The sequence below is a fragment of the Pelmatolapia mariae genome, linkage group LG3_W (assembly GCF_036321145.2).
Source record: "Pelmatolapia mariae isolate MD_Pm_ZW linkage group LG3_W, Pm_UMD_F_2, whole genome shotgun sequence".
NCBI lineage: Eukaryota > Metazoa > Chordata > Actinopteri > Cichliformes > Cichlidae > Pelmatolapia > Pelmatolapia mariae.
The window spans coordinates 29573904-29588490 of record NC_086229.1 but is presented as its reverse complement, the minus strand read 5'-3'; the positions used below and the strand labels follow the sequence as shown (position 1 = coordinate 29588490).

General features: G+C 45.0%; 1 pseudogene; it reads right to left on the bottom strand.

The window, feature by feature from the left end:
- Window positions 1–11741: 11741 nt before the first annotated feature.
- Window positions 11742–14371, bottom strand: LOC134621759 (uncharacterized; annotated as a pseudogene).
- Between the last annotated feature and the right edge of the window lie 216 nt (window positions 14372–14587).

The window sequence follows — 14587 nt, the reverse complement described above, 5'->3', positions numbered from 1 at the left end:
TGATTTTAAAGGGCAGCAAGACAGACGCCTCTCCCTGTGTCACTTCCACCATCTCCAATGGATAGTCTGAGATGAAAACAGAAGTCAACATTAGGTGTGCAGACATCAGTGAGTGAGTGTGATCCTCCATCATCTCTAACCCTAACCCTTTACTCCTGTTTTTAGTTAATGTGGGCAAACAGCTGTTACACTCACCTCTGACACTGAGAGTCACTACTTTCTGTAGCAGCATGTGTCCATCCTTGTTGTAGACGGTGCAGGTGTAGACTCCACTGTCAGTGAGGCCGAGATCCTTCAGGGTCAGACTGAGGTCTTTAGTTGTCACTGGATCTTCAGTCATCTCTGCACGACCTCTGTATACATGGTCTCGTGAAGGAGACTCATTTTTACTCCTTTGATACACGTAGACCATCCGGTCTTCAGGGTTAATGAGTCTCCACTCAACTTTGACATCCTGAGGAAGGTGATCTGTGACTTTAAAAGGCAGCAGGATAGACTTCTCTCCTTGTGTCGCATTCACCATTTCCACCGGGTACACTGAGATCAGAACAGAGTAGAACATGAGGTGCACAGAGAAACACAATGAGACATCAATGAAAGCCATTCATAGTTCTTACTGTCATAGTTTATTAACTGTCAGGCTGGGCAAGCACACATCCTGCGAGCTCACTGTAAGTACTGCAGTCTGAATTGTTTTTAAATGTCTACAATGGCAGGCATCAATGAAAGAGTCTCAAATAAAAAGAGTTGGACAACCCGACCATGAGATGAAAGAAGCTGACTGCACTAGGGTGGTAGTCAGAGGCTGTGGTCCTGGTGTTCCAATACCTCAGCATAACTCAGGCTCGCTCTGGAACCAGTCCTGGAGAGGGGCTGCACTCTGTTCCACTCTGGAGTTGTCCTCCAATAAGAGGCGATGGGCAGGAGTGGGTATAATCGTACCCACCCAGTTAACTGCCTTTTTTGGGCGGTTTACCAAGGCAAATGAGAGGATTGCCTCACTGTGCCTTTAGGTTGGGAAATGGGTCATGACTGTCATTTGTGCCTATGTCCCAAATGACGGTTCAGAGTACCCACACTTGGGGTGTAGTGGGGTGCTGGAAAGTGTCTCATCCAGGGACTCCATTTTTCTGCTGCTGGGGCACCTCAACACCCACATGGGCATTGACAGTGTGACCTGGAGGTGTGTGATTGAGACAAAGGGCCTAACAGATCTGAATGCAAGTGAAGTTCTGTTATTGGACTTGCTAAGCACAGCTTGTCCGTATTCAAGCATAAGTGTGTTCATAAGTAGACATGGCATCAGGTCACTCTAGATCACACGTCAAGGATTGATTTTGTAATTTTATCAACAGATCTGTGGCTGTACATCTTAGACACTTGGTTAAAGAGAGGTGCTGAGTAAGCTGATTGTCACCTGGTGGTTAGCCGGATCACCATCTTCAGGCTTAAGAAGGAAACTTATTGGGTTTGGTTAGCTTGTGAGAATTCAGATGCAGCTGACAGAAACTGGCAGGCATAGTGGTTCTGGCAAACAATGACATTTAACACTTCCAAGTCCAAAACCATGGCTCTCAGCTGGAAAAGGGTTGAGTGCCCACTCTTAGAAGAGTTACTATCCCAAGTGGTTCAAATATGTCAGAATCTTTATCATGAGTGAGAGGAAGGTGGAGGGCAAGCTTGTTAACTAGATTGGGGTGAAGTCTGGAGTGAAACAGACACGTGCTAAAGAGCAAGCTGACCGTAAACTTGAAGCTGTACATTTACTGGTTAATCGATATTCCTACCCTCCTCTACGGTCAAGAGGTCTGGGTGGTGACCAAAAGAATGAGGTCACGGATACAAGTGGCAGAAATTTGTTTTCTTTGAAGGGTCTTTGGGTTCTCCTTTAGAATTAGGATGGGGAGCTTGGTCATTTGAGAGGGACTCTTCAATATCGAAAGGAACCAGTTGATGTGGTTTGGACATCTGAGGAGGATGCCTCCTGGGTGAGGTGTCTGAGCATATCCCAGCAGGAGGAGGCCCCTAGGCAGACCCAGGACACGCGGGAGAGATCATATCTCTCGGCTGGCCTGGGAACGCCTTGGTGTTCCCACGGATAAGCTACAAAACTTCACCACTTGATGGATTCTTGTAGAATTGTGGCTTCCTTAGTGAGGAGCCTCACAGAGTAATATTAACTGTACTTCAACATAATATTACCATATTGTGTGTGTATAAGGAGCCCAAAATCACCTGCTAAGAGATATGCTTACAAAGCAGATTTCAACATCAAGACAATAAGTTACGCTCTAGAACATGGGAATAGAGCAGCTGTGAGAGAATTCAGTATCAATGAATCAATGGTACGGAAGTGGGGGAAGCAAGAAGATGACCTGCGCAAATAAAGAAGACCAAATTAAGTCTTAGAGGGAAGAAGGTGCGACAGCCACAGATAGAGGACATAATTGAACAGTGGGTTATTGAACAAAGAACAGCAGGTAGAAGCATCTCTATGGTCTCTATTTGACTCAAGGCAACAACAGTAGTGCATGACATAGATCAACGTCTTTCAAGGAAGACCTTCTTGGTGCTTCTGTTTTATGAAAAGGCAAAATCTCTCAATCTGCACAAGAACTACCATCTCGAAACAATTGGTTACGAATTATAAAGAAAAGCTGGCCATTTTTCGCACCTACTGCAAGAATAAGATCACTAAAAAGACGATCTGGCCAGAACACATCACCAACATGGATGAGGTCGCCTCACCTTTGAAATCCCCATTTACTGTACTGTCAAGAAAACAAGGACCAGTACGGTGTCTATACTCACCACACGGAAGGAGAAGTCATCCTTCACTGTAGTTCGCGGTTGCCATTCTAATGGCCAAAATTACCACCCATGGTCATTTTCAAGAGGAAATCTTTGCCAAAAGAAAAGTTCCCCGCATTCTTCAAGACTAACCCAAAGGGCTGGATGGACGGGCGAGTTACACCAATGGATCACGGATGCTTGGGCTAAGACATCAGTCTCAAGTGGCGTTGGGGTGCTGGAGCCTATCCCAGCTGTCAGAGGGCGAGAGGCGGGGTACACCCTGGACAGGTCACCAGTCTGTCACAGGGCTTAGCACCAACCGACCAACTCAGATAAAGATGAGTGTGAGCTGGGCATGCTTGATGCCAAAATCGCCCAACTGTTAAACTCCGACACTGAAGATGAAGAATTTGAAGGATTTGTGGAAGCGGAATGAACTGAAAAAGTTAGTGTATTGTTCAGTATTTTATGCAATGTTAACAATGTTGAGAGATACTCTGACTGAGTTGAATTAAGTTTGACAGTGACTGTTTTGTATTGCTTAATGCACCTTATGATCTGCAAAATACGGTAACTTCAACGGGGATATTAGTATTCTTTTTTTTTTTTTTTTTTTTTTTTTTTTTTTTAACCTGTCCCGTTTGGTTCTTTTGCCATCAGAATTATTGTCTAAAGGCGAAGAAAGATGCCCAACGGATTTACTTTACCAAATGGACCATCCCAGCCTTGCCGTAATGGTCCATTTGATTCAACTTTTTATTGTTTATTTTATTTTCACTTGCTGAATACGGGACAGACTTGACTGGAGGAGAGAATGTGGAGAAAGAAAGAGGGAAAGAAAAAAAACCTGAGAAGAGGGACGGGGAAAAAGGGCAAAAAACAAAAACCAACAGAATAAGCAGACAAAAAATACATATATCGATCACCTGGATCACCTGTTGAGAAAGAAAAAAGAAAGCAAGCAGAAGAAAACGAGAGTAATAAACAAGATCACAATGATATATGGGAATATGACAGTAAATACTAAATATTAAACATTATTGTGCAGCACGTGAGATCGACAGCGCACAGTGTGCTTTGAGGTAGGAGCCAAAAAGGGTGTAATTTGTGTGTGTGATCACCCGTGTGTACACCTGTGAGCATGAACGCGCTTGTTTTAAAAGGTTCCTTCATGTAATGATCTGCTAGAGGGTGTGGGGGGCCACTGCCCCGACCTCCAGGGCATGAAGCAGGTATGGAGGAGATCAAGACTCCAGACATCCAGAGGCCCCCAGAACACAAGAGACCAAGGAAGACCAACAGAGGGGCAGCTGCGCCACTATCCCAGAAAGAGCTGAGGAGAGTCCCAGATGAGGGGTCACTCAGCAGCCGCGGAGCAGAAGCCAGGGGGGGTTGCAGTGACGTGCCCGTGAGCTCCGCCGGCAGCCAGCTGTGCCTGAGTGGCCGAGCCCCGGGCCGTGAGGCCGAGGGCACCCCATCCCCAAAGTGGCCCGAGCGAGCCCCAGGCTCCAGGCCCCAATAAGCAGCCGCCAAGGAGTGAGCCGGTGGGTACCTGGGCGCCCACCCCCGGAGACAGAGAACCACCAACGCACCGATGTCTGAGGGCGTCCGCCACCGGCAGGGGAAGTGGTGGGGGGAGATGGGCCTCCAAACCTTGGAGGTCCTGAGATGTCCCCAGAGAGGTGGCGTCTGATACCCAACCTGACATATAGACACAGACAAACAGGCACACACAGATACAAACATCTATTCCCACCCTCATGCTCTCATATACAATTGCTCAACACTCACCCAACGTGGAGACAGACATAGAGAGACGCTGTACACACAATCACACTCCCCAAGCGTACTCTAAGCCCCGAGTCTAGGTACCCTTGCCCCTGGAGGGGGAAACTGCACCCAGACTCAGGTGGTGTAACCCTTTTCCCTGCGGTGGGGAGAAGCAGACCGCCCTGACTCCGCAGCAGCAGGGAGGCCCCATACACCAGACCCCAGTCGGACGGCCAACTCCTCCTCCTAGCCCCCCTGCTCCAGCAGGCCGCAGAGAACGGGGGTGTAGGAAGACTCCAAATATTAGATATTAGTATTCTGAGTCTGATCCGTGATGCTGCACAAACAGCTGCTTTACTTTTTGCTACTTTCTGCACTCTGACACATTTATTCTCACCTCTGACTGTGATCGACACGACTTTCTGTAGCAGGATTTCTTCACCCTCACTGTAGACAGTGCAGGTGTAGGTACCATCATCAGTGTGTTGCAGGTTTCCATTTGTCAGTGGCTCTTGATTCACCTCCTGATCGTGAGACTGGTTTTGGCCATTCTGACGCACATGGACTTTCTTGTCTTCGTGTTTCCACTCCACGGTGACATCCTGAAGCTTCAGGACTTCAGTTGTAAATGGCAGAATGACAGACTGCATCCCTTTAACTACTTCCACCACCTCGGGAACTAAGAGGAGAACAGAGGTTTACAGACAAACAGACATCAGTGAGGTTGATCCTCCATCATCTCCTCTGCTGTGTAACCAGCAGCTCCTGTTTTCAGTGTTTCTCTGACTTGGAGCTGAACTGCTTGTGTGCTGATGTGTGAGGCTGCACAAACAGATGTACAGCTTTTATTCTCACATGGCTGGAAACAGCTGGACACACTCAAAGGTTTACACATCTGGGATTAACACTGTGGACAAACAGCTGTTACACTCACCTCTGACACTAAGAGTCACTACTTTCTGTAGCAGGATGTCTGCATTTCTGTCATAGACAGTGCAGGTGTAGACTCCACGATCACTAAGTTGGGGGTCTTTCAGTTTCAGACTGAAGTCTTTAATTCTCAGAGGGTCTTCATTCATCTCTGTGCGGTCTCTGTGATTCTGGTCCTTTAATAGAGACTGATTACCACCATTCTTATACACATGGACCATCGTGTTTTGATGTCTCCACTCCACTTTGACGTCCAGAGGAACATTTTTTTCTTCTGTGATCTGAAAGGACAGCTGGACAGACTCCTCCCCCTGTTTCACCTCAACCATCTCCACTGGATAGACTGAGAGAAGAACAGAGCAGAACATGACATCAGTGAGTGAGATCCTCCATCATCTCCTCTGCTGTGTAACCATCAGTTTTCAGTGTGTCTCTGACTTGGAGCTGAACTGCGTGTGTGCAGCATTCACTCTGACACAGCTGGAAACAGCTGGACAGACTCATGTTTCCCCTGAATGGGAGTGGGAGCTGGTTTTGATGAGGATCTGTGATTCTACATGAGCAGCTTCTTTTATTTACCAGCTGCTGTGGAGTCAAATCATCATGTTAGTTCATTTGTATAATGAGTTAATATGACCTGGTGTGTATAAAACGTATAGCACTGATCAGGTGGGTAAGGCATGTGGGAGTGCATTCAAACATTGTTAGCTCTATAACTCCATCTGAGCTGGAGGAATACATTTTGAGGTCTTCTGCAGCCTGTGATTAAGGGCTTGACTGGCCTGGAACTAAAGGGAACTTTATTGTATTTTATATGAAATTATAGTTCAATCATATTGACCTACAGATGGTCACCAGTAGATGCACTAGAATGGGGGGTAACAGCTATCCTGTGAGTAGTTTAAGTATTGGGTCCTCCTCTTTGTGCTGTTTCCTTGAGAGAGCAGCATCAGTCTCCAGGGTACCAACACTTGTTTCTATTATAACCAAGTCTCTGTCTATATCACTGTGACTGTGGGTGTCATGTTCATGTTGTGATGGGGAGACGATTGCTGTTGCTTTTATTTATTGAGGAACACACACACAGTCATATACACTTATATACCTTTTCTGCTCTTCATCATTTTATATCTATGATACATGAAGACACCAAAGCCAGCAGCCAGGAGAACCACAGGAACCTGGACAGCTGAGAGAACTATGGGCCAGACTGCAGGAGGTTCTGTAGCACAAACACAAATTTTACTGAAATTATAACAGTATTCATGAGGACGGTGATCTCTGTCTGCAACACTGACCTGTGACTTTCAGTTGGATATCAATCTGGCTCTGATTTCCTCTAAATACTCGGGTGTTGCAGGTATAGTTTCCACTGTCAGAGACTGTGGGGTTCCTCAGAGTGAGGCTGAGGTCTCCAGTCTGCAGAGCGTCAGCTCTCATTGATGTTCGGTTGGTGTAACGAACGTTCTGATCTTTAAAATCATCACCACTCTGCAGACGCACGTGGACTGTTGGGTCCTTGAGCTCCTCACGGTCCCACACTGCTGCTAAGAAGTCACTGGAAACATCAGCTGGTAACTGACAGGGCAGCAGGACAGACTCCACCCCATCATACACCTTCACCTCCATACCTGAGGCATGCTGGGAAACTGAGGAGAAAAATATAAAGCAGGTGGGTGCTGTGATTTTGCAACTAGCTGAGAGACTCAGGACCCAAATGCTTCACACCACCAGGTAAAGTTTCAAAGTGTTTCCTGATGGTTCACAGATGAACTAAACAGGTAAAGAGGAGCCGACTGAGTCAACAGAAGTGACCGACTCAGTAGAAGCAGACGTCCTCGGCACATGTGCAAATGTGTCAGCCTGTCTGAGTCTAAGCTGTCCCTCTGATGGACTCCACCTACTCCACCCTGCCTGTGCTGTCTTCTTTATCTCTGTTCTGATGGTTAACCTCAGGTATTTCTGCTCCTTCATGACCACCTCCCCACCCGTCTCTCTCTCTCATCCACACACATGTATTTTGTCTTGCTTCTACTAACTTTCATTCCTATTCTCTCCACAGCATACCTCCACCTCTCCATGCTCTCCTCCACCTGCTCCCTACTCTCTCTACAGATCACAGTGTCGTCTGCAAACATCAGAGTCCACACAGACTCCTGCCCGACCTCATCTGTCATTCTGTCCATCACCTCTGCAGAGAAGAAGGAGCTCAGAGCAGATAACTGATATGATCCCACCCCACCTTAAAACCACCTGTCGCTCCTCCCACACACCTCTCTCTGTCCTCGTAGATGTCCTGCACCACCCACACAGACTTCCTCATGCAGTACCACAGTTCCTCTCTCAGAAGTTAATCATCTGCTTCTCTGGTCCACAAAGTAAAAGTGAGTGATGGGTGCGCATTGCTGCATTACAGTGATCCAAAACACACTGCCAAGGCAACGAAGGATTGGCTCAAAAAGAAGCATATTAAGGTCTTGGAGTGGCAGAGTCAGTCTCCAGACCTTAATCCCACAGAAAATCTGTGGAGGGAGCTGAAGGCTCAAGTGGTCAAACATCAGCCATGAAACATTATTGACTTGGAGAGGATCTGCAAAGAGAAGTGGGAAAAAATCCCCCCATGGATGTGTGCAAAACTTGTTGTCAGCTACAAGACACATCTGAGCCAAACTTGCCAGCACAAGTTTTGCCGCTAAGTACTTGTTGCCTCTTCAAAAAATAACAATGAAATAAGTGAACCTTACACAGGAGTATCGTTGCAACTTGTTTACTGAACCTTCTTTTCAGCACATGTTCAGAGCATCAGTGTCCGTTTCACTGCCTCCTACAGGACACTCACTTCTTCCACTTTCTTACAACATTAATGTAATGTAATAATATACTGCCTCTCCTGGCATTACCATTGTAACAACACACTCATTCTATCTGTTTCTTGATATGAATAACAGGAACTTAGGATGTATGTATCTCTATATATAATAACTATTATGCATGCCAATAATATTTATATAAACAACTAATTTCTAGCGATACCACATCTCCTCCCCCCTTAAGTCAACAACTCCCTTGACTAATAAATAACTGCTTATCTAAAGAATGCTTAACAAGCAATCAACATATAACTAGGGTAGCCATACAACTCTACATATGTTTTAATGGGTTTTGGGTTTGTTTTTGGTTTTTGCTAACTAGGAAGGAATGTCCTTCCTGTGAGATCAAAGCGCATTGTTGGTCTATTTCTGGAAGATCTCACTCTATCTAACAAAGTCCTTTAAAGTCTCTGGTGGACATCTCTCTCTCTGAGAACGTCACAACACTAGTGCCACTGAGGAGTTTCCTGGAGCGGGAGTCTCTGGAGCATGAGGCAACTGCGATGATGGCGGTTGCGGCGATGTGTCTAACTCTGATGGCAAGCAGCGCTCAGGAACTGCTTCTGTGTCATGAAATGGCTCCACCTCCCTGTCCAGTGTACTGGGAACAGTGTCAGCCACTCTTGCTCTCACCTGATCCACGTGCCGCTTCACAGTTTGACCTGATCCAATGGTAACAATGTAAGACACTGGACCCGATGCTCTCACAATGACTGCGGGAATCCACTTTGGGCCAAAGGACTAGTTTCTGATGAACACCTTGTCTCCAAGTGTGAAACTTCTTAGTCTTTTCTTGGTGTCATGATTTTCTTTCTGTTTCAGTTGTTTGTGCTTTGTTTTCACATCAGGCATGAGCAAGTCCAAAACTGATCTGAGCTTCCGTGACATCATCAAGTCTGCAGGTTATAAACCAGTAGTGGCATGCAGTGTGATGTGATAACTGAACAGGAATCTGGACAGTCTGGTTTGCAAGGTATCACCTTTGACTTTCTTCATCCCCTCCTTAAAGGTCTGGACCGCCCTCTCAGCCAGCCCATTTGAAGAAGGGTGGAAAGGTGCTGACCTCACATGGTCAATTCCATTCTGCTTCATGAATGACTCAAATTCAGCACTTGTGAAACATGTTCCATTGTCTGAAACTAGCATTTTAGGTAGTCCAAACACACTGAAACTCTGTCGCAGTTTCTCTATAGTCACCTGTGATGTAGAGAATTTCACAGGGTAAACGTCCATCCACTTGGAATGAGCATCCACAATGATTAGAAACATCTTCCCAAGGAAAGGCCCCGCATAGTCCACATGGATCCTGGACCATGGTGACTTCGGCCACTCCCACGGGTGTAATGGTGCTGTGGGTGGTGACTTGTGGTGTTTATGACATTCCTCACATGCCTGCACTTCTCTTTCAATGGTCTCATCCATCCCTGGCCACCCTACATAAGACCTTGCCAAGCCTTTCATCTTCGATCTGCCTGTATGAGTCTGGTGCCGGCAAACGGCTGAGTGCATCCGCGTTTTCATGGTGTTTTCCTGGCTTGTACCTGATGTTGTACTCGTAAGCACTCAATGTCACGGCCCATCTTTGTACTCTTGGTGAGCCCATCTGAGGTATAGGCTTCTTTTCATTGAACAGTGAGATCGGAGGTTTATGATCTGTGTAAATCGTGAAAACTCGGCCATACAAGTATTTGTGAGATTTCTCGATGCCAAATATCACAGCTAAGCCTTCTTTGTCAAACTGAGAATACTTTTTCTCAGCAGGAGAGAGTGTGCGTGACATGAACCCCAAAGGTCTCTCGCTACCATCCTCCATCTTATGTGACAATACGGTGCCTACGCCGTATGGGGATGCATCACATGAGAGAACCAACTCACGGTCAGCAGAATAATGAACTAACACCTCTGCTGAGTTCAACAGGTTCTTGGATTTCTGGAATGCTTCCTCTTGTCTCTTTTGCCATGTCCAGCGTACCTCATGTCTCAAACGTTCATGTAGGGGTGCCAACAGGGTTGCCAGGTTTGGAAGGAACTTGTTGTAGTCATTTAGCAACCCTAAGTATCCTTTTGATTCAGTGACATTTGTGGGGGTAGGTGCGTCCATGATTGCTTTAACTTTCTTTTCCACTGGGTGGAGCCCCTGGGCATCCACTATGTGCCCCTTTCTCTTGCATGAAGGCACACTTGCACCTCTTTAACCTCAACCCGGCCTCCTCCAACCGGGTCAGCACCTCATCCAGGTTCTGTAGATGGCTTACCTCATCCACCCCAGTCACCAAGATGTCATCTAAATACACGGCTACCTGAGGTATCCCCTTCAAAAGGCTTTCCGTGGTCCTCTGGAATATTGCTGGAGCAGAGGCCACTCCAAAAGGCAGTCTGTTATACGTGAACAGCCCCCTGGATGTGTTTACTGTGATATACTTTTTCGATTCGTCATCCAAGAGGATTTGCTGGTAAGCGTGGCTCATGTCTACTTTTGAGAACTGCTTACCCCCAGATAGTGTGGCAAACAGGTCCTCCATTCTGGGTATTGGATACCGCTCCAGTGAAGCCACTGTATTTACAGTAAGCTTGTAATCCGCACACAGTCTTATGGTCCCTGTGGGCTTCAGAAGTGGCATTACTGGTGCTGCCCATTCAGCATATTTCACTGGCGAGATGATGCCTTCTTTTATTTCCTCATTGACTTTTGCTCGCATAGCAAAGGGGACAGAACATGGACGCAAGAAGCGTGCGGTGGCAACACTTTTCACATGAATAGCAGCTTTCATACCTTTCAGGGTGCCCAACTCCTTTTTGAATACATCCTCATGTTTACTTAACACTTGCTGTAGTGTTTTTTCAGTTGCTTTGACCTGGTGCAGCTTTCTATTGTTACGATGGTTTTTCACTTCACTCCAGTCCAATTTAATTTCCTCGAGCCAAGCTCGACCTAGCAAGCTGGGGTCATCCCCTTCGACCACCGGGGGCAGATATTTTTCCTGCTGCTTATATTTGACCTTATCACCTTAACAGGATCCCCTGTATAAGTTCCAAGTTTGATTTTGATGGGCTGTAGGCTGGAGGGCTTGGTGTCTTTGCTTGTTTCTCTGAATGTCGCTTCGTTCATGACTGTTAGGCAACATCCAGTGTCTATTTCAAAGTTCACCTTTTTCCCATCAGTTTGCATATCCACAGCGTAGGGATCTACTTTTCTCAAGTGTACCACGCTGCCACGCCCTAACTTGAAGAGTTTTCTTTTGTGCCCTTGACACAGTTCAAAGTGAAAGAGTCATCTTCAGAGCTATCAGTTTTGCTGTTATCTGCTTTCTCACCCACATTGTGAGTGCTGTAGTGTGAACTCTGCTTTTTGTCTTTCTTTACATATGTTGATCCGTACTATTTCTGGTCCAGTTTAGTCTTGCTTCCACAAGCTCTGGCTATGTGTCCCACTTCACCACAAGCATGACATTTTCCTTGATTGTACGTACAGTCTGCCGCTGTGTGCTTGGTTCCTTTGCAACAATAACAGTCTTTGCTTTCTCCATTAAAGGTACGACTCTCCGGTTGTCCTTTGGTGAGGCTGAAAAATTTTGTTGTCGCCCCTGAGGTCTGCAGATCCTGTGCACTTTTATTTGTAGTCTCCATGGCTACTGCAATTGGCAGGGCCTTGTCAAAAGTAAGGTCTATTTCTGACAAGAGATGCCTCTGAGTGCAGTCATCCCTAATTCCGAAGACGATCCTATCTCTCAACATCTGTTGTAACGTGTTGCCATAGTTACAATCCTTTGCGAGATGATGCAGCTGCGCAACATATTCCATGATGGTTTCATTCAGCTTTATTCGAATTTATACCTTTGCAAAATTTCACTGGGCTTCGGATCAAAGTGATTTTTCATCAGAAGCACCAGCTCTTGGAAGGCTTTGTCTTTGGGCTTTCCCGGGCTGAGAAGGTTTCGCATCAAGCTGTACGTCGCTGCTCCGACGACACTTATTAATATCGCTCTATATTTTTCTGCATCGTCGATCCCGTTAGCTGTGACAAACTGCTCGAGTATTTCCGTATACTTATCCCAAGTCTGATTCTTTGATTGAACGCTAGCATGCCAATTATACTTCGAGGTTACTGCCTTCTATTTTCAGCTGAAAACCTTTGCGTTCTTTGAAAAGCTAGCCAAAGCTGTTGCCGACTCCATCACTTTTTCTTCTTTTGAATTTTGTTTGAATTTTGGTTGTTTATTGTTCATGTATATAGGACTACTTTGTGTGGTAACACCCAAATTTCTCATTCGTGGGATAACAAAGGTTCTATTTAGATTTTTAGATTTCTGTAGCTCACATTGTTATCAAACGTTATTAGAAATTCTTGATTCCTTCTCCGTCTCAAGCACAAACTGTGTTTTTTTCCCTTTGAGCCTGCGTCTAAGTGTCAGTTTCCTGCTTCACCCTGAAATACTGATGCTTTAAACAGATGGATGGACTGAAACTAAAATGATGCTTCATTATTTGTAGTGTTTGCCCTGCATGAGAGCTGCAGAGAGGTAGGTTCACTCAGCAGACTGCACACATCACATCAGCCTAGCTTTAAACATGAGGATGCATTCAAACAGGATCAGAACAACTTTCTTACCAGGTATGAGGAGCAGCAGAATAACCATCATCTTCGGTTACAAGTCCTGCTGGAGCTGATCCTCACCCACACTGAACCTGCAGCTCTGTGAGCAGCCCGTGACTCTGCAGATACTCCCACAGACTGCTGCATAGGTGTCACTTTACTTTCACTTTCCATTCCACAGCTGGGGCATTTCCATATAATCAATCAGAAATAAAACAGGGGGCGGGAATCGTGGCTCATGTTTTTTTCTGTGTCCTGTGACACTTTTATTCTGGTTTTATAGATAATTTATGTGGATTTCAGGCGTGAGGTCACAGCTCAGACACTCCCTTCTTCTGTGCCTACAGCCTGTCTCCATTAGCAGTCATCATAATTTTACCATCTCTGTGAAGGTCTGCAGATTTCTTTATTAAATCATAAGATTCTTGAATTCATCAAATCTCTCTGTGCCTGGGTCCTCGTCACAAAACATGATGATGGGTCTGTCTAGCACAGGCCCACTGCTGGAATGAGACAATTTTACTACAACAGCAAAAGCAAGACGCAAGTCCCCAGAGCTCTTTGTGTTACTCGTGCAGGAGGGAGAGAACCGTGACAGCGCCGTTCCTTCGCTTGACCCCAGTCGCTCTCATCTGCTCCCTCGTAACACTGCTCTTTTATTGAGGTTACATGAATATGCATAGATCCATTAACATATGATGTCTTACATAAGGTGATGAGACATTCTTTCACTGTACAAATGATTATATATTTCTAAGCATAAATGATTATATATTTCTAAGCATAAATGATTATATATTTCTAAGCATAAATGACAATCAATAATATAAACCTAACACATGACTTTCGTACATTTTAACACAATTTAATCCCCACAGTTGTGAAAGAAAAGCAAAACACTAAAGTCTGTAACAAAACCATCAAATCTGATAAAGCTTATTTAGATGCTGCAAACGAAGAATGGATTGGACTTAAAAAATACATATCCTAACCTTAATTACTGGGGGGAAATGATGAATGATGATCATAGTGAGTAGTAAACTTAGTGAATTTTTTGGACAGAGATTCACCTTTAATGTGTATGTATAATATAATACAGATATATAAAAATACACTCCAAAAATAGAGTCCTTGAAATGTACAAATGTACAAAATATTAATAAAAACATTATAAAAATGGAGGCAACTTTGCCTATGGTACAATGTATCAAAAGAGCTTTACTGCAGATACTACTATGGCTCTGCAGATTTTTTATTTTATTTTAACCTATGTCGCCTCACCTTGAAGTTGGAAAATCTGTCTATCACTTTTTGGTGGTCAAGTCTCTCAAGCAGTTTACCAGTTTCTGTTTTGCCTGTCACGTTTCCCTCTCTGTTTTCTTACCTGGTTCTTCCTGACCTTGTACTTTCTCATCACGTTCCCCTCTTTCCTCTCTCCCTCTTTGGACTGACAATCATACACAAATAGATTGTATTCAATTGGATGAAAAATTACATTAATATGAAAAGAAAAAATACTATTAAGATCACTAATGAAAAAAAGTCCTCTCTCAGTGTACTTTCAACCAAAAGGCACATAACCAAACCACATCTAATACATCTAATAAAAGATATAAATATTGAAACACTG